We start from the raw sequence: 21,404 nt of genomic DNA, 5'->3' as shown, positions 1-21,404 counted from the left end.
AATTAAAAGATGTTTGCTCCTTGGAAGGAAGGCTATGATAAATCGAGACAGTGTATTAAAAAGCAGAGACATCACTTTGCCAACAAAGGTCCACCTGATCAAAGTTATGGTTTTCTTGGTAGTCATGTACAAATGTGAGAGTTGGACTATAAAGAAGGCTAAACACCTAAGAATTGAGGCTTTTGAACTGTGGTGCTGGAGAAGACTCTTGAGAGTACTTTGGACTGCAAGGAGATCAAGCCAGTCATTTCAATTCCTTTCAATTTCAATTCAAAGGTTAATTTCAAAGGAAATTAACCCTAAATATTCATTGGAAGGACTGATGCTGAGGCTGAAGCTGCAGTACTTTGGCCACTTGAAGCAAAGAGCAGACTCACTGGAAAAGACTCTGATGCTGAGAAAGATTAAAGGCAAAAGGAGAAGGGAGTGGCAGAGAATGAGATGGTTATGTAAGGCGAGTGTATGCTCCTCGGTTCTGTCTCATCACAACAAAGATTTGGAGTGACGGACACTAAAGCCCCCTCAGCGTGTGACAGCTCTCGGGTCTTGGACAGATCGTGTTATAGCTCTCAGGTCTCGAACGGACCGTGTTATGGCTCTTAGACAAGTCAGTGTTACAGCTCAGTGTTACAGCTCTATTTTATTTAGAAGATAGCAGGAAAATCCATCTTTGAGGCACAAGGGCAGGTCGCTTGTAACAAAGATGCGAAGAGAAGAGCACCCCAGCACCCAGGAGAGAGAGAACGAGCCCTTTGGCTCCTGCTTTTATGATTTTTCCTTCCCCCTGGGCCTGCCCTATGCAAATTGGGCTGAGTTGGGAGTGCTGTTCTACCTGAAGTCCTCACTCTGGTCCTCGGACCTTCCTTTGACCTTCCTCTGTTCTATTTTCATGGGCTTTTCTCTTCCTTGTCTTTAGCCACCACCATTTTGGACTCCTTTTCCCTATTCTAAATACCTAACAGTTAGATAGCATCACGGACTCAATGAACATGAATTTGAGCAAACTCCAGAGATAGTGAAGGACAGAGGAGCCTGGCGTGCTGCAGTCCAGGGGTCACAAAGAGACAGACATGACTTACCAACTGAACAACTACAACAATGTAGAGCTTACAATCTAAAATTATCAGGTATCAAAAAGATAAAAATTGTCTAAAAATTAAGGAAAACAACAAACGACAGGAATTTGTCAGACATGAATTAAAATAACCCTGGATGATATATTTAACTTAAACAAGCAAGATGGAAAATTTCAAAACTGTAAACTTTTTAAAAAATCAAATAGAAATTCTGGACCTGAAAAACACAATTATTAATCAATTGAAAATAGAATTAATGACAAGAAGATACAGTCTTCTCTTGGTATGCATGGTGGTGGGGTGGGATTGGTTCCAGGACTCCCTGCAGACACTAAATTTCCATGAGTGTTCAAGTCCCTTATATAAAATGTAGTAGTATTTGCATATGACCTACATACATCCTCCTATAAATCATCTAGCAATTACTTATAACACCTAATACAATGCTAAGTCTATGTAAATAGTTGTAAATACAATGTAAATATTATGCAAATAGTTGCTGACATGCCTCAAATTCAAGTTTTGCTTTCTGAAACTTTCTGAAAAAATTTTTTCTGAATATTTACAATTCATAATTGGTTGAATGCATAGATGCAGAATCCGCAATATGGAAGACTGACTGGAATTCAAAAGAAAGTATCAAGTGGATAGGAAGATTCAACATTAATAGGATGTGGGTTCTTCCCAACTTGATCTAGAGATTCAGTGTGAGCCTGATCAATACCCAGCAAGTTGTTTTGTGGATACCAACAAACTACTTCTAAAGTCTGCATAAACAAGCAAAAGATCCAGAATAGTCAACACAATATTGAGGGAGAAAGAAGTTGGAAGACTGATATTACACAATGTCAAGACTTACTTTTAGCTACAGTAACCAAGGAAGCATGGCATTGGCCAAATAATAGAAGAAGAGATCAATGGAACAGAGCAGAGAGCTCAGAAGTAGACCCACATAAATACAGTCAACTGGTCTTTGACAAAATAGCAAAGACACACACAATAGAGAAGATTATCTTTTCATAAATGACAAAAAAAAACAATTAGACATTCACAAGCAAATAAATCTAGACACAAACTCTTTACCCTTCACAAAAAAATAACTCAAAATGGATCAGAGACCTAAATGTAAAATTCAAAACTATAAAACTCCTAGAAGATAAGACAGGATAAATCTTAGATGACCTTAAGCATGAGGATGACTTTTTGCAGATAACATCAGAGGTATGAAAGAAGAAACAATAGATCAGCTGGACTTCACTAAAATTTCTGCTCTGCAAAAGACATCAAAAAATGTTCAAAAATGAGAATACAAACCACACACTGCGAGGAAATATTTGCAAAAGACACATCTTATAAAGCCTTGCTATCCAAAATAAACAAGGAATTCTTAAAGTTTAACAATAAGAAAACAACTTGACTGAAAAATGGACCAATGGTCTTAGGAGCTACCTCACTAAATAAGATACACACGTGGCAAATAAGCATGTGAAAAGATACTCCCAACATATGACACCAGGAAACACAAATTAAAGCAACAGTGAAACATGTGCTGTGAAAGGAAACACAGCATGCCTCGTGTGTGCTCAGTTGTATCCGACTCTTTGAGACCCCGTGGACTGTAGCCCACCAGGCTCCTCTGTCCATGGAATTTTCCAGGCGAGAATACAAGAGCGGGTTGCCACTTCCTCCTCCAGGGGATCTTCCTGACCCAGGGATCGAATCGTCTTCTCTCACGTCTCCTACATTGGCAGGAGGGTTCTTTACCACTAGCGCTACCTGGAAAGCCCTATTAAGAATGGCCAAAATCTGCAACACGGACAACTTCAAAAGCTAGTGAGAATGTAGAACAACAGAAACCGCTTCATTGCTGGTGGGAACGCAAAACGGCACAGCCACTGAGGAAGACAGCTTGGCAGTTTTCTTACAAAACTAACCACACTCTTATCATACAATCCAGCAATTGCACTTCTTGGTATTTACCCAAAGAAGCTGAAAACTTATGCCCACATAAAAACCTACACATGGATGTTTATAGCAGCTCTATCCATAATTGTCAAAATTTGGAAGCAACCAACAATCTCCACTACATGAGAAAATAGATAAACTGTGAAATATTGTTCGGTGCTAAAAAGAAATGAGCTATCAAGCCATGAAAAGACATGGAGGAAAGTTAAATGTTTATTACTAAGTGAATAAAGCCAATATGAAAAGGCCTACCTTCTGTACAATTCCAACCATATGACATTCTAGAAAAGGCAAAATTATGGAGATAGTAAAAAAATAGATGGTTGCCACGGGGTGGGATAGGGGTGGCAGTTGGGGGGGAAGAATGAATAAATGGAACACAGAGGATGGGGGTACAATAAAAATACTCTGCATGATATTATAATGATGGATACATGTCATAATACGTTTATCCAAACCCACAGCCCCAAGAGTCACCTATGGACTTCAGATGGTTATTCTCATTAACTGTAACAAATGTAATCCCTCTGGCAGAGGATGTTGATAACGATGGAGGCTAAGCATGCACAGGGGTAGGGAGTACATAAGAAATCTCTGTACCTTTTGCTCGATTTTGCTATGACCCTAAAACTGCTCCCCCCCAAAATGTCTTTTTTTAAAAAGAAAATATCTGGAGTGAATCATGGAAAATGCAAAGAGTTTGAGACCAACAGAATATAATAAAAATGTGCAACATATGTAATCAGGCTCCTAGAAGAAGAAATAGAGAATGAGGAAAAAGCCATATTTGGAGTAATAACGATACAATTTTTCCCAAGATAATGAAATACACAGATTCATAGATTCAAACCCAAAGCAGGAAAAATACAAAGAAAATCCCTAGGTACATCAGAGTAAGATTTATTTACAGAGCTAAAAGTGCTAAAAAAAAAAAGAGAGAGAGAGAGAAATTTTTTTAAAAAAAGAAAAAGATTACTTTTAAAGGGTAAATGGTATGACGTTAAGACAGAGGATAACTTTTCAAGAGAAATAATGAAAGCCAGAAGATGATGAAATAATATCTTCAAAGTATTTTAGCCTGAAATTCTATACATAGTGTGCGTGTATGCTCAGTTGATTCAGTCACGTCCACTCTTTGTGATTCTTTGAGACCCTGTGGACCGTAGCCCACCAGGCTCCTCTGTCCATGGGATTTTCAGGCAAGGATACTGGAGTGGGTGGCCATGCCCTCCCCCGGGGAATCTTCCAGACTCAGGGACTGAGCCTGGGGCTCCTGTGTCTCCTGCATTGCAGGCAGATTCTTTTCACTGCTGAGCCACCAGGGAAGCACCTATATATAAAGTAACAATACTTTTTCAAAGTGAAAATTGGCTGGACTCGTTTTCAAACTAAAGCTGGAAGCATTTATCCCCAGGAGACCTTAAAAAAAGAGAAAGAGAGAGGCCTGAGCAGAAGCAGCTGCCCCGCGTATCTCCCCCAGGCCCGTGTGCAATGGCAGCCTAATGGGGGGACAGGGTCAGTTGCTGGTCATGGAGCTCCTGCTAAGGAGCCCTCACTATACACAGAGCTTGAGGCAAGTGGTCCTACTCTCACAAAAAGGAGGGAAATCCAACCTTCAGCTTGGCGCATGCGTGCTCAGTCGCCGCAGATGAGCATACAGGCTCATCTTACAAGATGAGGAAACTTGTAAGGCAAAGTGTTCAAATTCCCTAGCGAGGAAGTGGTCAAGCTGGATTTAGACCAAAAGGTCTGACCTCAAAGGCCATACTCTTAACTCTGATGAGAATCCCTCACCAAACAATCCTAAGCCCCAGTTCTGCATCACACAAGGCCAGTAGCTTTGTAGGCATCACCTCATTTTCATCTTCAGACACCTCCATGGGTAGGCATTAGCTTTGTTTTATACATCAGGAAAAGGCATTAGATAGCACCTTGCCTAAAGGCCTAAGTGTCAGCAGTGGACCTCAGATTCTGATTCAAAGTGAAGTCTGGAGAATTTAAATGTTATAAGTGTATCCCTTTTGTGAGTGAACAAAAAAATAACAAACCTGGAGGCTAACTTGCAGATCAGTTCAGTTCAGTTAAGTTCAGTCGCTCAGCTCTGTCTGACTCTCTGTGACCCTATGGACTGCAGCACAACAGGCCTCCCTGTCCATCACCAACTCCTGGAGCTTGCTCAAACTCATGCCCATTGAGTAGGTGATGCTATCCAACCATCTCATCCTCTGTTGGCCCCTTCTCCTCCCACCTTCAATCTTCCCCAGCATCAGGATCCTTTCAAATGAGTCCGTTCTTCCCATCAGGTAGCCAAAGTATTGGAGCTTCAGCTTCAGCATCAGCCCTTCCAATGAATATTCAGGACTGATCTCCTTTAGGATGGACTAGTTGGATCTCCTTGCAGTCCAAGGGACTCTCAAGAGTCTTCTCCAACACCACAGTTCAAAAGCATCATTCTTCAGCCCTCAGCTTTCTTTATAGTCCAACTCTCACATCCATACATGACTACTGGAAAAACCATAGCCTTGACTAGATGGACCTTTGTTGGCAAAGTAATGTCTCTGCTTTTTAATTGGCAGATCAGAGCCTTGCTATTTCCGAACAAAATAATTTGCATCCGTATCCCTGTGTTTCTCCATACCTTTTCTCACCTTTCCCCTTTTCTTTTCTTTAATTTTTTGGCCACACTGTGCGGCATATGGGGTCTCAGTTCCCTGGGGAGGGATTGAACCTGTGTACCCTGCATCGGAAACTTGAAGTCTTAACCACCGGACAGCCAGAGAAGCTCCCACCTTTCTCCTTTTCTTTCGGACCACCAACCACTCTACTATCCTTGAAGCAGCTACATGTAAAAGGCATCCATGGTTTATACCTTGGAAGGAATATAAGACAATACTTTAACTTTCTGGGGACACGCACTTTTAAGTCTCATTCCAAACTGCAGAATCAAAGGTCTCGTCCCAGTTAAGGAACCTGAGCAAACGGGAAAATTGCAGGAGAGATTCTAGAAGTTTTGCCACAGATTATCAGCTTTCCTCTGGCTCTGTGCAATTGGACATCTGATCATTTCCTAAATAGAAACTTTTACATATGCCATGTAATAATACATATGACAAGTCTGAGGGAGTTTTGTCTTGTTTAAGACAGTTGGGGAGAATGAGAAAAATCTAGGGTTTCTTCAGCTCCCTGGTACTTATCATTAAAATAATCCTGAAATGTTAAATCCTCTTAAGGGCATCAGTCATACAAGACTAGTACCCATACCCTTACAACTTCATTTAACCTTAATTATCTTCTATAAGTCATATCTCCAAATACAGTCATAATGGGGGTGGGGAGGGAACCCAATTCAGCCCACAGGGAGGACTACGGAACACATTAGAGAGGTGGGGTTTGGGAATAAGAAGCAACCTGTCTGGTTAAGGAACAGGATGTGCTCACTATGTGATTGTGGCTGTCTGAACTAATGTTGCTTGATTGCTTCCTCAAATTCAGCGTCCTGGAGGAAGAAGGAATGAAAAAGCAATAAGCTTTTGTAAGACACATAGCAAGCAGTCAATGCTCAAACGGATTATTCAATAAAAGGATAATTTTGTTTGTTTGTTTCAAGTTTCTAACCTCTCATTTCTACAGAGCAGCCAGTCTTGGCTTCTACTAATGATCTTCCGTTTGTCAACAGCGATAGAAACTTCTGAGGAGCTGATAGGAGTGTTTCTGTGGATTGAGCGTGCCACCCAGTGGCTAATGTGGAAATTGCAGAGACACGCCGCGTATACAGCGCAAAGGAGAGCTTTGCATCCAACAGTACAACAGAGTCACTGCTAATTACCATTTCCACCTCCCAGATCAAAAACCCCTTCTGGACTTGACTGTTTCCGGCTCTCCTGCCTTCTGTGTTGTGATGATCACTACAGCCTGAATTGATTCTTCTGTCCCCATTCATGTCCTAACTGCATCCCTCCAACCCATTCTCCATGTCGCTGCCAAAAAAAACTCTACAAACTTGTACTCTTCGCATGCATTTTTGGAGCGCTATATTAGACAGTGCAGCTAAGCATAATTTAAGAAGATTCCTTATAATAAATGTAAGCTAAACCAAAGAACAAAATTAATGTAGATGATAAATATGAGTATGAATGTATATTTATATAAATATACTTACAGTGCATAAATACACACAGACATACATAGATACATCAAAGAGGAGATCTTTCTAAAAATAATACAAAATCCATAAGTCACATGGAAAAGATTAATTTGACTACAGACAAGCTTAAAGTTTTGATAAAGAAAAATAATGCAATAAATGTTTGGGGGCTTTCTTGACCAAAGATCAGGGAGCATCCCCTTCCTTTGGCACATTTTAAACAAATACAAATATAACCTGTGATGGGAAAATTCAGAATTCCAAAAGACAGATATCAGTCAGAATCTACTACTCAAATGATTAATATCCACTCAAATCGTTATGTAATAATCAAGTATCACAAGATCTGCTTTCTCAGACCACCACTGGTAGGGGGTGTTTCCTTTCATTCAAATGTCTAAATGGTGTAGACCTTCACCCACCTGTTTTTAGGAAGGATCAACTGACAAGTTTGTCCACCAACAAGCCCCAAGTATGAGAACTGCTTCCTCTAACCCAGGACTGAAGCTACCTGATGCCCTTTTACATCCAAATTGATGAGAATGATGAGATGAAATTATAACTTTTCTTATTTGGGTCACTTTCTCAAAGAGCAAAAGACAGAAGAAACTTAGAATGTACTTCGTTCTTCTGTTCCTTTCTCTTCTTGCAACTTGGATAAATCCACTTTTGGTGATGAAAGTCCTCAGGCCTTGTTCTGAGAACAAAAGTCACAGCCTATCAGGCCCCTGTGTCTCCAGGTGGAAGAAAGAATGTCAGACGTAAAAGGCAGAGCAGGAGTCTTCACCTGGATGTGCAGGATTTTCCAGCAAAGTCTCCTGATGCAGGTACCAAATTATCAAGTTTAGTAATCACCTCCCCACGATGCCTGATGGCCCCAGCACAGGTCTGACCTGACGCAACCAGCCGCTGACTTAACGTGAGAAATCAGAGAACTAGGGGAGCCCAGAGCTGGGAGACCTACTAGAGGAAGCCAAGGAATGCAGTGCCTGATGGGAATATCTTACAGGATGCGGGACAAGGAAACTCGTGGCGCAAGATCAGTGACCTCTGGCATATTTATCACACCCTGAAAGCAGGAATCATGGTGGAGAAAGTCCCTTCACAGTAAGCACAAATAATAATGGATAAGCCTTCCCTCTTTACCACGGCCAGTAACTCCGGTAACACACACACGCACACACACACACACGCACACACACACTGCCTTTACTGTGCTGGAACAACCGCATTCACAATGAACTGGGAACACGGTTCGCACTCCCCCTCTCTCAAGGAAGAAAGCCTGCAGCGTACCCGCGTAGTTTTGCTTCCACTTCCATGAGCAACTCAGTTCACACCTATCACTGCTCTTTATCTTCCTTGGGTTCACATGGAGAGGATTTTTGTACCTAAAGGCTCTGAAATAGCCGAAACAGAACATTTACTGAATTAACTTCAATGCCCAACCGCACCCTGAGCCTAAACTCACTTCCTACCTGTTTCCATCTCAAATGATGCCAGGCTGTGCTGTAACAGCTCCCCAGAAGGAAACAGGGAACAAAGTGGACGTCTCTTAATCCCCAGATCCTTCAGCAGCAATACAAACATGCACCAAATTTCAACAATATGAATCCCCTCAGAGTGAGTGCTGAGAAAGAAATTGGACTCCAGAAATAAAATCCTCTTATGTATGACAGCCAAAAAAAATCAGTCCCCAAATCTGTTCCCCTCCCACACTTTCAGTCTGCTTTGTCTTAGAGAATCTCACCTCCTGGTGGATTCAGGCTCCTGATTCAGTAGCTATAGGCTAACTTTCACAGAATGGGTTCCTTCAACACCTCCAAGTTGAATTAACCAGCCTCACATCTCTGCCTTAAACCGCTTGTCCAAAGAATCAGAGTAAATAGCATAAAAGAGACACCTAGCATTAGCACTGGATGGAACCCATCGCCAACAACATCCCTTCCAGCTTTTTAGGATGAAGTGTGCATTTTCACTGTGTTAAGATATTATACTTGTGGAAAGAATGTAAATAACTAGGTAATTAACATGTTAGGAGAATTCATTTACTGATCGTCCCATCACAGAGCAGTTAGAAAGTGTCAAAACTAGTGCCGTGTGCAAAGAAGCTTGGAAGACTGCGTGGGCCCAGCTGCCCCTGGAAATCTTCACCCCTTTCCTGGAGCTTTACTGATGTGTCATCCCCCTAAACCTTAAAATTCCCTCACTGCCCTCCCTTCAGAGGGAAGGTGTTTTTAGAACACCAACTCTCCTTTCTCTATTCCTTGATCAATGAATAAAGTTTCTGCTCTGATTTATGGAACCTAGTTTTATGTGATGGGCATTCTCAACTCTAGGCAAAGGACCCACTGAAGGGGTCACTGACCTGGTGGGGACAGATAACAGCTCTCTCCCTCAATAACTGACCAGTTATTACCGCACTGCAGAATGTGGGTCCTGAACACACACAGCACTCTGTGAGTTCAAGACATCAAAAGAGCAGTTAGGGATAAAAGCTGTTAGGGGCTGCTGGTGGGCCTGACTCTATAAAACAGCAGGATTAACAGCACATTTATCCAACCGCTAAGATCAGGAATTAAACCTTAATTCTCTATAAGAACAGCAGGTAGAAACTGAATCATGTTTAAAGAAAACTGGGTACCACCACTGAGAAGGGAAAAATAAATCAATTCTTCAATCACATGGGCAAAGTTCCCTAGGGAGAAAATCCAGTGGCTTTTTTTTTTTTAACCTGTTGCAAACTCTACCCACCCTACTCACCACACACAATCACATACACACACATGCACACACATTCACATACATGCACAGTTGCAAATATTTAAACCCCACCAACAACTTCATCTATATCATTACACTGCCTATCAATATTTCATTATCATCAGCAGCATTTCATTTCATTATCATTGTGAGAAATGCACTGTGTTTTCACGTTATTCTATTTCTTCTTCCAGCACTGAGTATACCATGTGCTTTTTTTTAACCTTACTCAACACTTTTTATAATTCTCTTCTTCCTCAATACATCAGACTAGATTTTTTTCCATATAAGCAATGGCTGCTCAACTTGTTGCCCTACATAACCCTTTATCATAAGCAAAACTTCTCAAGAGAGGAGATTTCCGTGAGTTTCAGAGTTTTTCTAGGACTCTACTGGGAATTCTAGGACAAATATAAAATGTCTCCTTTCATGTGGGAGATGAGGTCATTTCTAAGGGGCATACGTTAGGTGGGAGTCTTCTCATGGGGGCCTGTCCTGTGACATAGGACAAAAGGTATTCTGACAGCCACTCAGAGCAACAGACCCTCTGTAATCAAGTCACATGACCCTGTGAACAAATCCTAAATAGACACAGGCATAAATATCTACCAACTCACCAACAGCAGGTCCATCCACAAACTCAACACCCTCCTTATTTCCCAGTAAGTTGCACAGAAGCGGCTGTCATAAGACCAAGAAGACAGTTGTGATCTTTGTCCTTCCAAGTGTCTTTGCGCAGCTGGCTTCTTCCCACGTGTTCCATGAATGGACACACAGACATCAGCTATGTACAGGCAACCCCCTCATCCACTACAGATTGTTATGCTCCGAGCCCGTATCTCCAAACAGACCGAGAGAGCAAGTCCACCACAGTATTGCAAACGCAAGAAGGGAGTTTGTTTATTCCTAGCACGCTAGGGCCCAAGTCTCATCCCACACAAGGGAATCTGACAAGAGCCGCGAACAAAGGAGTATGGCGGCTTATATACAGGCAGTTCTTTGTCTCAGTTACAGGAGTAGCTGGCGTTACATGATTGGCCAGGCAGGATGAGCGCATATCCTGTCTCTTTCTGGTAAACATGACTCAGGTCCTAGAGACCGTCGTTTGGTCCCTAACAAGATCAGTGCAAATGCGCTCAGTCCCCGGCTTCAGCTACTTCCTAGGAAGTCAGTCACACAATGGAAATAGGACCTTTAGGCCTGCTCATGGAAAAAAAAAAAAAAACCCAAACCAGAGTTCAAGCTATGATTGTTGGAGGAACCTAGGAAAAGTAATTTCCTTTACAATTTGTTAGCTAGTTAACATAAAACTGATGTTTTAGACATCAGAAAACTGGGCATAAATCATGAAACTACTGCTTTAATACTGACACCCTTAAAATTACAAATAGACCGCTTTTCTGTTTATTTTTTGGCTTAAAAGTATATACCTTATGTTTTTACAAGACACATCAAATTTGAAATAACTCTTTGTATTCAAATAATTCAACTATTTTAGGGGACGTCACAAGGGAAACTTACTTTGTAAAACAAAAACTCAAAAATTGTGGTAAGTCATGCCCCTAATTTATACCTTTGGTAAATTTCCATGTTTATTTGTGAAAACATTTTATTAAAGTCAAGCCTGCTTGTATTACCTAAAAAAGCAGTGACTAATCATGAACCAGAGCTTCTGACGACAAAGGGAACCCCACCTCTATCATGCTCCTGGCCATCACCTCAGAGAAAACATAGATGGATTTGGGGAGTGAGAGAACACAGGAGACTCTACCTACAACTAAAGTTGCCACAGGAACTGCCTCTAGAAAGCCCATTGCGGTAACTCTCCACGAGCAGAAATGCAGCCTTTCTGAGCCATAGGGAAACGGGGAAAGGCCTGAAGGAAAGACCTCCATCACCTTGCTAGCAGAGGCTTAAGAAAGGAAGGTTCCAGATTGCACAGTCCCTCATTTCTTTCTGTCGTCTTGTTAATGCAAGTACGTGTGCTCAACACACAGTGAGGCTAAACAAACTGAAACATCGGAGTTGGGAGCAGAGAAAGGTTTACCGCAGGGCCCTGTAAGGAAACGGGGTGGCTCACGCCCTGAGAAGCCTCGTGCTCGCCAGAGGGTTTCGGCAGAGCATCTTTAAAGGGCAGGTAGGAGTGGGGCATCCAAGGGTATGGGACCCCAGTTCTCTGACCGGCTGATGGTAAGACAACAGGTGGTACACGGGGGTGAACGTCATCAGTCCTTCTTAGGCTCCAGGAGGCCTCGGGCCACGTGCTCGTGGTCATCAAGCAGTCAAGATCTTTTGTTTGGTGGGGCTTTTTCACATCTGCCAAACAACTCAGGAAATGTGCATCAAATACTGTTATCTACTCAACAGGTACTTCAGAGAGGAGCTAAAGCAGAGGATATGCGGGAAGGCCTCTTCTAGCAGGCCCCAGAGGATCCTGTGGGATTCCTGTCTCTTAAAAAGAGGCTCCTTAGGAAATCTGTCCAATTGAAGGCTTTTGCATTGTCAGTGTTATTAAGCTATTTTTTATCATGGGCCTAGGGAACAAGGCTATTGTCTGCTCTTGACTCTCAAACAAGGTGACCCAAGCCCTGCAGAGTGAAAGATCACAGATTCCGGTTCTGTAAGGCATGGTTGTGGTTTAGTCACCAACTCATGCCTGACTCTTTGTGACCCCATGTACTGTAGCCCCCCAGGCTCCTTTGTCCATGGGATTTTCCAGGCAAGTATACTGGAGCAGGTTGCCATTTCCTTCTCCAGGGGATCTTCCCGACCTAGGGATTGAGCCTGCATCTCCTGCCTTGGCAAGGGGATTCTTTACTGCTGAGCCACCAGGGAAGTCCCCTGTAAGGCGTACACAAAGCAGATGCCTGAGCAGTATCAGAGCTCGTGAGGCTCTTCTGGCTAACCAGCTTGGAGACCAAAGTGTACGTCCAAGGAGAGATAGGTCCCCAAGCCCTCAGAAAGCGAACCTTCTGGTGACTCTTAGTGGTCACTGAGATGGACGTTTGTTCTACAGGTGGACTCTTCTCAGTCCATTCCCCGTGGCCGTCATCCTGGGAGTGCTGGGAGGCTGGCTTGATATAAACTGGCTACTAAACAGCTGGTGAGTGTAAAAGATGTGGAGGCTGGCTGTTTACCAAGAGCTAGAGAACTTCAGTTTGCAGAGTGTAAGAAGAGCCCTAACAAACGGAAGAAATCCACAGAGGACATCCCCCACCACCCGCCACCATGAAATACACATCAAACAGGCAAGGCTCTGCCTGTCTCCAGGAAATGGGAACTAGTTTGAAAGAAGTGAGTAAGTCAGAAATGAAGGTGAATTTCAGATGAAGCTGGGAGGAGTTCCCCTGGGGTCCATTTAGGAAGGCTTGAGTTCTTTAAGAGCAGCCTTGGAAAGGCAGGGGAGTCCCTCTTCTCTCTCCCAGATTACGCACCAGCTTCCTGGATATGCAGCACCACTGAACATGACAAAAGGCAGAAAAGCCTCAGCCAATTACAGCCTGGACGGAGGCAGGTGGCCAGAACTCCCTGGTCTCCATGCTCATGTTGTCACTGCAGAGAATGAGTCACGCTGAACCCAGCTCAGAGGCCCCCCCCCAAACTACATTTGTTCAGGAACCACTACCTGGACCAGTCCAAGACAAAACTGGGAGCCAGATGAGGGTGTCCCAGTCTCCTCCCAACATCCTCTTTTCCAGCCCCTTTTGGCTCCCAAGCAGAAGCTGAACACAACGTGATTTTTCTGCTTTGTCAGTTTTTCTGCATCATCGCTAAGATGCTTAGAAGAGAATCAGCATCAGGACCACCTCTATCCGGGTCACAGACGCACGCCTGAGACCCAAATCGGCATCTCCATGCTGGAACTCTCTCCTGTGTCCCCATAGTCTGTCTCTTTTGCGTTATTATCTGTAGGTCTCGGAAGTACCTCTAAACTCAGCCTGGACACAAATGAATATCTCCCCAATCCAACTCCACAACATCTCCAGAACTCCCTGCCTTGGTTAAAACATCGTCCAACTTCTTACCAAGGAAGATTTCCTTCTATAGGAAAGTAACATTTGTCATTCCAAAATGTGTCTCTTTAGCATGAGGACTATTTTGAACTGATTATTTTAAAGGAAAAAAAGCGGGAGGCTCAGGAACAACTCTTACCTCTTCCATTTTAACTGCCTAGAAAATTTCAGATGGAGGATCAGAGAGCATCCAAAGTACAGGAATTAGGTGTTGCAGACAGAGAAGAGCCTAGCACACTGTGCACGGTGAAATTTTCCCCGTGTCCCCTCGTTTCTACACGGCCCAGCAAACATTTGTTGACCGGACAGTTGTTCTTTTTTTTCAATCTTCCTGTGACTTGCCTTTCTTCTCTTTGAAGTCTCAGACCCCTGCTGCCTTATTCCTTGGTCTATGCGTACATAGTGGCTAGGTTGTGTCTGACTCTTTGCAGCCCTATGGACTGTAGCCCCTCCAAGCTCCTCTGTCCATGGGATTTCCCAGGCAAGATTACTGGAGTAGGTCGACCATTTTCTGCTCCAGGGGATCTTTCTGGCCCAGGAATCAAACCCGCGTCTCTTGCATCTCCTGCATTGGTGGGCAAATTCTTTACCACTGAGCCACCTGGGAAGCCCTCTTCCTTAGTCTAGAATGACATATACACCTCATTTTGCCTGACTATGTTTGGGATCTCCAATGTTTGTGCAGATTTTCCATACCTACATAATTAAATCTGATTTTTCTCCTGTTAAATTATCTCAAGTCAACTTAATTCTTATGCCAGCCAGAAGAACCTAGAAAGGGTGGAGGGAAATTTTTTCCTTCACCAAACTCGCCTCAATCCAGTCCCCAAAGCCTAACAATCATAGCGTCGTAATAGCTTTAAAATGTATCTCTTCTCTTTAACCCCATCACCTCATTACTGAGAATCTTTCAGATTACAAAATTAAAGTAATTCCCTTTAGTTGTGATTATTATTATCGGGTTGACCAAAAAGCTTGTTTGGGTTTTTCCGTATGATGTTCTGGAAAAACTCAAATGAAATTTTTGGCCAACACAGTATTACCATTTTGGGGTTTTGCTATTTGGAAGAATTAAAGGTTAATTATTTTTGTTTTGGACGTTAATTATTTCTCTGTTAAAAGTGGAATTAGTGAAGCTTCATCTGGAACTCTTGAGAAACAGGAACACTACTTTCTTACAGAACTTCTTCAAGGGACATATGTCAACTGAAACAGAAAATGATTCGTGACATTTATGTGCTATGCTGTGCTTAGTCGCTCACTCATGCCCGACTCTTTGCAACTCCACGGACTGTAACCCACCAGGCTCCTCTGTCCATGGAATTCTCCAGGCCAGAATACTGGAGTGGGTTGCCACGCCCTCCTCCAGGGGATCTTCCCAACCCAGGGACTGACCCAGGTCTCCTGCACTGCAGGCAGATTCTTTACCCTCTGAGCCACCAGGGAAGCCCAAGAAGACTGGAGTGGGTAGCCTATCCCTTCTCCAGGGGGTCTTCCCGACCCAGGAATCAAACGAAGATCTCCTGCATTGTAGGCGGATTCTTTACCAGCTGAGCTCCCAGGGAAGCCCTTGGCATTTACATACACTCACTAAACCAGACCGTGTTGGTTGCCTTCTGGCTTCCAGCAGGACTGAGCCAACTGAGATTAGAGGAGAGAAGAAGTGCCATCTCTCCTCCTGCCCCTGACTCCCTACCTTCCTGGCTGCTCTGACGGCTGCCTCCTCCTCCTCCGCCCAGAGGCCTGGCAGCCTCCTCAGGGAGCGCCCCTCTTGGGCTTCCAGTAGCCATTTCCTCCCCTTGCCTCCCCAGGCCAGGATGGCATCAGCACCCCACAGTTACTAACCTACCAGGCGACATTATCCTCTGTCGATTCTCTTAAATCTTACCTACCCCTTTGCAAATACCCCCTTATTAAAGCCTCCTCAAAATAACTATTTTGAGGTACCCTGTGTCTTCTCACAGGACCCTGACTGTTACAGTAATTGTTGCCTGGAGTGGTCCTAGGAAAAAGGCTGTACAGTGGAACTCTGGGATTCAAAAAGTTCACAGAAAACTTCTTTCAGAGAAAATGGAATTCAAATAATCCATGGCCAGCTTTGGCATCACAGTTACACAAATTATAACAAGGCATGGGATGCCCTACAGGTTGGCAAGTTATTGAGAAGGAAAATGCATGGGACCTGTCACTGCTGCGGCAATCACCGTGCTCATAAAATGTGAGGGGTTGGTTATAAGAACCTGCAGGGCCAGCTGGCTTCTGAGGGCCCTGGAGCACATACCCAGGGAAAAGAAGAAATTAGAGTTTGTGGTGACTCAACTCAAAACACAAGTGGAAAATCAGAGCCGGATTTACAGGGTGTCTTGTCTTGTGCAGTCAGACAGAAAATGGGACTGAGGACTGAGAGCAAGCCTGATCTTAGGAGACGCCAGTTATAAAACCTAAGAGGTCTCCACCCCACCATGTCTCCGCAGCAAGACAGGGCTGGTGGTGAAGGAGCAGGGACCGCAGATACGAGAGGGGGGGTCCCCTGAGTAGTTGGAAATGAAGCTGAGACGTTGAAACTTCCTGAAGAGCGGGGTCAATGTCTCCCCACTCTCCATTCAAAGGATACAGCCTTCTGGGGGGAAAGAAATTCCAGTGGCCATTCCTGTCCCCGCTTTAAAAACGGACGTTTCTTCTACTCAGGACCCAGCCCTTCCACTTTTTCTTGCCTTCGTGTTCCTAACAAGAGTTCAGTACTAACAGAGCTCAGACAAAGCGCACGTTTGCTACAGGATTCTTTTTTTTTTTTTTTTATTTTTTTTTTTTACAAAACCACTCAGATGGTGTCCTCTCCCTCTTACTCTCCCAAAGGAAGAGAAGAACGATCATCAATGGCCAATGGCAGCTGCAGAAGCAACACCAAGGACCGGCTTCACGCTCAGGAGAGAACACTGCATCTCCTCCTCGTGGTTTCGGGTGCTCTACACGATCAGAGAAACTTCTCTAGTAACAAACTATAGAAATGATCCCTGAAAGTATAGTCTTTGCTACAGGATTCTGAATAGCACAAACACCTGTGATCTGAACAGAGTGACATAGGAAAACTGAAATATAAAGCTGGACTGGACTGCACGTATTGACAACCGTACACTTCCCCAGGAATTAGGATAGAAGGAACTGGCTTCAGTGCCCAGGAATAGTGTTAACCACCTACCTGATTAGAAAACACACTCACAGACTTAGCGAACTTAACAGTTACCAGGGGGAAGGATGGGGCGGACGGGTAGTTAGGGAGTTTGGGATGGACATGTACACACTGCTGTATTTAAAATAGATAACCAACAAGGATCTACTATATAGCACAGGGAACTCTGCTCAGCGTTATGTAATAACCTAAATGGGAAAAGAATTTGAAAAAGAATATATACATGTATATGAATAAGTGAATCACTCTGCTGTACACCTGAAACGCAACACTGAATCAACCACACTTCAATATAAAGTAAAATCGTTATAAAATCTAAAAAACTATCTACTTCTTGGTTAATTGAAGCCTGGATTCAACAGTGACTAGTAGTCAGCGAGGTTAAAATGTTCCCAATTCTCTGGTTTACAGGAGAAGGAAATCAAAGCCTCAATGAGATGGAAATGTTGGACCAGATCTATTAGGACTGACCTACTCAGCCACCCCTAACCTAATCTCAGTCTCTAAAAGGACCTGAGGACACTCCCTTCACCAAGGCACTAGGGAGTTATTTGATGGTGGGAAGGAGGTATCCAGCATGCTTGAGAAGCCTGTGGCAGCTACCCTCTACAAGCCAATGACAGGGGGAGATGCCACAGTGGAACTGGGTGCCCTGGTTTCAGTGGAAATAAGGGGATCCCTGAATAGAAGAGGACAGGCGGTGGTCTTCACCCACACAGGCAAGGTGGGCATGATTACCACAGTCAGCCACAAGGGCTGAGTAGTTCTCACAGGGTTGAGAGTCACAGGACTCTGCAGGATCGTCTGATTAATCATGAAATCCCCAGAAATGGAGTGGATGGGCAGCCTACACAGCTGCTTTGCATTTATAGGTAGAAAAATCCCAGGTCTACTGGGAAGACACCTAACTCCAGTTGCTGGAGTGAGGAGCTAACCACATCTGAACAAGCTCCCACATCTAAACAAGTTCAAACACCCAGAACTCTGGGGAAGGATCCTGTAATGGGGTCACAGATACTCATCATAAATCACCCCTCTGGGATTCCCTAGAGGTGCTTACAGCCACTTAAGCGATTAACTGTACCTTGGGAAAGGTGAGATACCAGACCTTCTGGAGCTATTAGATAAACACGAGGAGAGAGAAAGTTCACAGTAAAGAATTGGCATGTGTGGCTATGGAGGCTGACAAGTCCTCAGATCTGCCGTCAGTACACTGGCGGCCCAGGAAAGCTGGCAGTACCGTTCCATTTCAAACGCCAGCAAGTCCCCAAAGAGCCAGTGTTCCAGTCCAAGTTTAAAGGAGAGAAAGAAATAATGTCCCACTTTGAAGGCAGGCAGGCAGAAGACATTCCCTCCTACTTGGAGGGGGACGAGGGAAGTCTTTCAGTTCTATTCAGGCTCTTAACTTAATTACGGTGGTGGTGGTGGTTTAGTTGCTAACTGTGTCTGACTCTTGTGACCCCGTGGACTGTAGCCCTCAAGGCTCCTCTGTCCATGGGATTTCCTAAGCAAGAGTACTGGAGTGGGTTGCCATTTCCTTCTCCAGGGGATCTTCGCCACCCAGGGATCGAACCTGTGTCTCCTGCATTACAGGAGGATTCTTTACTCCTGAGCCACCAGGGAAGCCCCTGATTCTACTCAGGCTCTTCACTGGGTGAGGCCACTCACTCTAGGAGGATCATCTGATTTACTTAGCCCATCAATTCAAATCTTCATCTAATCCAGAAACACCCGTGTAGACACACCCGGAGCAATGATTAATAACGGAGCACCCCATGGCCTGGTCAAACTGACACATAAAATTACCCATCACACTTTCTAATTTCTGTTCTTGAACGAAGTCTCCAATTTTAGGTTTAACTCCTAACAAAATGAGAAGAAAGGATGCTGTGACGTCAGCACATTTTGTAGCTTCCAAATATTATTAGAAGTTACTTCCTAGTCTATGGCCAAACTCTTCTTTTGCAATTTCATCTTTTTGTTTGCATGACTGATTTGTGGTTCAATCATCTTTTATTGGAAATGTTTCAGGGATAGCTTTTAAGAGATTTTGACCTCATTTTCTAGCCCAGTTTTGACCTCAAGGTTTATTGTGAAAAGAGGAATCCTATGATCCCTACCAGGCTGGGGTTCTGAGTTAGTCCAATCAGCTTCCAACATTCAGAATTTAGCATCTGACGCTCCAGCTAACATGTATGTATATAAGTTGATGCAAGTCAGATAACCCTGGATCCTATGAACTCAAAGGAATTCTAAATTCTTCTATGAATATTTTCTGGTCTTGTTTGGGTTTGGGGAAATCTTTCATTACAGCTCTTACCTCAACTCAGATCCAAAGCTTAAATTCTATAGTTATTTTCAGACCTGGCTCATGGGGAGGATGAACCTTTAAAAGTTATGGACATTTGGGGATTTTAGGAGCATTGTTGAAAAAACGAAGGGTCTGGACATGGGGAAGGGAAGAGAGATCAGAAGGACTGGGGGGGAAGGAGAGCTGATCCAGGGAGGCAACTGGAAAACAGGAGTGAGGGCGTAACTAGGAGAGTGAGTCTAGTTTGTTCTTGCTGACGTTTGTCCAACTGCTTGTTAGCCTTGACCAAAGAATCTTATAATGAAGCAATGTTTGACTCAGAACCATTTTTTTTTTTTGGAGGTCTCTCCTTACCAATCCAAACAACACTGCCTTCTGGGCTTTCAAAAACTTTTCCTGTTTCTTTTCTAAAGCATCTCTCAAATGAACAATTTTGTTCAAGTCAAATGCTCTCTGAGTGGCCACTGAAAGCCCAACTTAACCTTGGTAAATTTATGCCATCTAGGAAGACAGGCATGAGAATCAGTATTTCGAGAAGGGTACAGGAAGATGCAGGAGTTTTTCCAGGCAGAGGAGCAGATGTGGACCTAGACTAACCCAAGAAATCTGGCAGCGGTGAGCATGAACAGGCAGCGGTCTCCCCTTATCATGATGGATACATCCCCAGACCCCCGTGGATGCCCCAAACCATGGGTAGTACTGAACCCTAAATATATCATGATTTTTCCTGTATGCACATACCTATGATAAAGTGTAATTTATTGATTAGGCAGAATAAGACTAACAACAATCACTAACCATAAAATAGGACAATTATAACAATATACTGTAATAAGTTACATAAATCTGGTCTCTCTGGAAACATCGTACTGTACAAATTTATGCCTTTTCCATCTTAACTAAGCATGCATCATGCATTGTGGCTGTAACTTCTGCAGTTGGATGTGCAACAATACATCAAACATGAATTTCTTTTTTCCTTTCACAGTTTTACAGACAGAAGATCCTTTCTTACGGTAGATCTCAGTGACCTCAGCATAGGATTTGTCTTTCCTTATTCAGTCGAGAACTTTCATCTTTCTGCTTTGAAGAAGCACCTTACAGCTTCTTTTCAGCATATCCGAATTGCCAGCATCACTGACTCTGGCATTTGGGGCTATTACTAAGTCACTTGAGGGCTTCCCTTGTGGCTCAGCTTGTAAAGAATCTGCCTACAATGTGGGAGACCTGGGTTCGATCCCTGGGTTGAGAAGATCCCCTGGAGAAGGGAACGGCTACCCACTCCAGTATTCTGGCCTGGAGAATTCTATGGACTGTATAGCCCATGGGGTCACAAAAAGTCGGACACAACTGAGCGCCTTTCATTTTTCACTTTCAAAGTCACTTGAACGCGAGCACCACGATGCCACAACGGGCATTCTGATAACCCAGGGGGGCTATGAAGGGACAAACGGCAAACAGCAGGACACGTCTAGGCAGGACCAAGTGGGATCTGGCAAGATTTCATCAAGCTAATCACAACAGCTTGCAATTTAAGACTAATAGGATTTTTCTTTTAATATGTTCTGCTCGAGGTTGACCCCAAGTTAACTGACAGCACAGCAAAGTGAAAACATAGACCTATCTATACCCCTCCCGGTGACCTCAGATGGAAAACCAGAGAATGTTCTCTCTCCATGAAAGCCAAGCCCTCTGGACACAAAACTGACATGGAAGGTTTTATTCATGAAATTCACAGCGAAGTTTGTCCAAGCAGATGCCTGTCCAGTGAGAACTGCAAAATCCACGAGGCAGGTTCAAACAGGCTTTCGGAGCTTGTGCCCCTGTTTTAACCTGAGTCTCCTTAGAACAACGTTTTAACAGCACAGCATAACACAACACAGCGATGCAAAGGGCAGCAAGTGGCGCAAAGTGATGATCTGACTCCACCAAGGATGCCAAA

General features: G+C 43.7%; 1 non-coding gene across 1 annotated transcript; it reads right to left on the bottom strand.

The window, feature by feature from the left end:
- Nucleotides 1–16,777: 16,777 nt before the first annotated feature.
- On the bottom strand, nucleotides 16,778–16,991 carry LOC138431166 (small nucleolar RNA U3). The gene has a single exon (XR_011253571.1). It is a non-coding gene; the product is annotated as a small nucleolar RNA U3 (small nucleolar RNA).
- Between the last annotated feature and the right edge of the window lie 4,413 nt (nucleotides 16,992–21,404).

Source organism: Ovis canadensis, chromosome 26 (genome assembly GCF_042477335.2).
Source record: "Ovis canadensis isolate MfBH-ARS-UI-01 breed Bighorn chromosome 26, ARS-UI_OviCan_v2, whole genome shotgun sequence".
Lineage (NCBI taxonomy): Eukaryota > Metazoa > Chordata > Mammalia > Artiodactyla > Bovidae > Ovis > Ovis canadensis.
Note: the sequence above shows the minus strand (reverse complement) of the source record. Positions and strands in the feature narration are given on the sequence as shown.